The sequence below is a fragment of the Neophocaena asiaeorientalis genome, unplaced genomic scaffold (assembly GCF_003031525.2).
Source record: "Neophocaena asiaeorientalis asiaeorientalis breed wild unplaced genomic scaffold, Neophocaena_asiaeorientalis_V1.1 scaffold25, whole genome shotgun sequence".
In the NCBI taxonomy this organism is placed as follows: domain Eukaryota; kingdom Metazoa; phylum Chordata; class Mammalia; order Artiodactyla; family Phocoenidae; genus Neophocaena; species Neophocaena asiaeorientalis.
Window position 1 is genome coordinate 3,993,761 of NW_020172492.1, and position 3,069 is coordinate 3,996,829.

Sequence of the window (3,069 nt, forward strand, 5' to 3'; positions counted from 1 at the left end):
GCCTCATCGTGAAATTTGACTTTTGTTAGATCAACCCAAGATCAAATACATCTCAGGGCAGAAAATTCTTTACTAATGCACTAAGAATTCTGAAACACAAAACGCCAAAACGGGTTCTATGGTGGTCATAGGAATTAATGAATCATTGCATAGTAACTGTGAAAAAAAAAGATTCAAAGAATATGAGATTGAAAAGCACTGCTTAAAAAAATACACAAGCATCTATTTAATGCCTTCTAGTCTAGCAAATATTTATAAGGATGATTTACTCTTTCAAATGAAGAGTTTCTACATACTGCAATTATAATATTAAGATTATTATTTTAAAGTGTATTTTTATTTCTATACATATTTTTCCCATTAAATAACCCACTAGATTGTGTTATGAATCCTGAGAACAAAAGATACGTCAAGGATTTATCACATAAACCTGAGAACTTCGCACTTCTTATTTTTTTCACAGCTACTCAGAATGATCATCTGTGGGTTGAAGCTGCTGCACATATGAAATGAATGAATGCTCTTTGAGGAATGCAAAGCGGAATTCTTCGTTCTAGTGGTGTAGGAATTGTGCTGACAGTGAAATATTTATAAGGTAATTTTAAGTTAGATGTACTTGATAAATGCTTTGTGATGATAAAATTCACTTGATTATAAAGAAATATTTTTACTGAAACATAGTTCTTTTACAATGTTGTATTAATTACTGCTGTCCAGCAAAATGATTCAGTTATACACACACACATATATATTTTTTTTAAATATTTTTTATATTGTTTTCCATTATGGTTTATCATAGGATATTGAATATAGTTCTCTGTGCTATACAGTAGGACTTTGTTGTTTATCCATTCTGCATATAAAAGTTTACATCTGCTAAGCCCAACTTCCCACTCCATCCCTCCTCCAACCCCGTCCCCCTTGGCAACCACCAGTCTGTTCTCTGTGGCTGTGATTCTGTTTCTGTTTCATAGATAGGTTCATTTGTGTCATATTTTAGATTCCACATATAAGTGATATCATATGGTATTTGTCTTTCTCTTCCTGACTTATTTCACTGACTATTATAATCTGTAGTTGCATAAAGAAATATTTTAGACTTTGAAAAAGATGATAGCATGTTGAAGAGACATCGTAAGTTCTTTAACAGCTGATGAGTTAGATGGGCCTCTGTGAGGCTCCTGGGCTCATGGGTGTGTTCCAAGAGTGAGCTTCCTGAGAAAGCAAGGTGAAAGTACTGCTCAGACAAATGTATGGACACCAAGGTGGGGAAAGAGGAGGTAGGATGAATTGGGAGATTGTGACTGACATATATACACTACTATGTATAAAATAGATAACTAGTGAGAACCTACTGTATAGCACCGGGAACTCTGCTCAGTGCTCTGTGGTAACCTAGATGGGAAGGAAATCCAGAAAAGAGGGGATATATGTATATGTATGGCTGATTCACTTTGCTGTACAGCAGAAACTAGTATAAATTGTAAAGCAACTATATTCCAATTAAAAAAAAAAGTACCTCTCAGTACGATGATCTGCATCTGAAATAATATAGCACCATCACCCCCACACTCTATTGCTTGAAGTTGTCTCAGGTGTCTTCCCAGATTCAAGACATGAGGGTGAAAAATAAATCCCAGTACTTGATGTGAGGCATGTCTGAATCAAGAGTCACCTTGTGAGATCATGTAGAATGGGAGTGATCATTGTGGTCATCTTTAGAAAATATAATCTGTTGCAGGGATATAGTAGAGACATTAAAACTTCCATAGTTGTGGAAAGAATTCAGATAGTGAAGTTCTGAACATGAGAACTGGATGATCAGAGTTGCCATTGACTTAGTCAATCGGAGAAGCCCAATATTGGTGTTGCCGATTTGGGACAGTCTATGGGAAGCTATGGTGACTGCTGTTACACTACCCGGCATTGAGTGATGGGGCCGTGCTGCTCTTATTCTGCAGGGCTGGCAGTCCACAGCCAGCGCTGTATACAGAGCAGAGGGAGAGAGGACCAGCTGGGACGTGGGGAGCAGCCCTGCGGCTGTTTGTCATGTCGTGTCATGAATCTAACCATGATAACCTTCAAGCAGTCATGGCATCTGCCTTCCTTCCATCTCTAAAATATTGTACCATTTACTTTTGTAAGTTATGAGAAATACAGTTCCCTCTTAACAAATTTGCCACTATGCAAAGCACCCCACTGAACCTAATGGGATCCGCTGAGAAGAAGGTAACATAGGTGGAGTGCGCACATTTCAACAGGCCCCTGAACAAACTTTCTTCTCAAGCTGCTCTAGTTGAGCACAGTTTTGTTTTGTTTTGTTTTTTGATTTTGACGCATTGTCTTATTTTATTCAAATAGCAGTCTGCTCACACATGGTCCAAGAACACCCAAATAACAAAGCAAAGATTGGTCTTCAAACATTTTAGCCAATGATGCCACGCTTGTCTATGATCTCGCCAACATAAAACCACATCCACACCTCAGTGGCCACCAAACCATTCAGTAGAGCTTCCTTAACTGTAAGCTGTTTGAAGCTACCAGTTTGAGCACTATTGATAATTTTTTTCAAGATCTGAATAGCTGTAGGGATCTCAGCAGGGGTTGGAGGAACCAGCTCAACCTTGGCATAGTGCCAAAATGTGGCCAATCGAGGCTTTGAGTGAGTCACAGCAGCGCTGACCAGCGCCGGGGCCTTCTCCGCGAGGTTACGGGCAAACTGGGCCATGGTTCTAGGACGGAAAGCCCGTCGCGCCGACTGGCCGGCTGAATGACACCTCTCCTTTCTTAATGTTGGTAGATATGCCCACAAGCAATTTTGCAATATTTAAAAAAAATAATCTAAGAGACTTCCCTGGTCGCGCAGTGGTTAAGAATCTGCCTGCCAATGCAGGGGACACGGGTTCGAACCCTGGTCGGGGAAGATCCCACATGCTGCGGAGCAACTAAGCCCATGCACCAAAACTACTGAGCCCACGTGCCACAACTATGGAAGCCCACGCACCTAGAGCCTGTGCTCCGCAACAAGAGAAGCCACCTCAATGAGAAGCCCATGCACCTCAATGAAGA

At 40.4% G+C, this 3,069-nt stretch overlaps 1 pseudogene; it reads right to left on the bottom strand.

Moving 5' to 3' along the window:
- Positions 1-2,425: 2,425 nt before the first annotated feature.
- Positions 2,426-2,760, bottom strand: LOC112395154 (ATP synthase subunit g, mitochondrial pseudogene; annotated as a pseudogene).
- Positions 2,761-3,069: the final 309 nt, after the last annotated feature.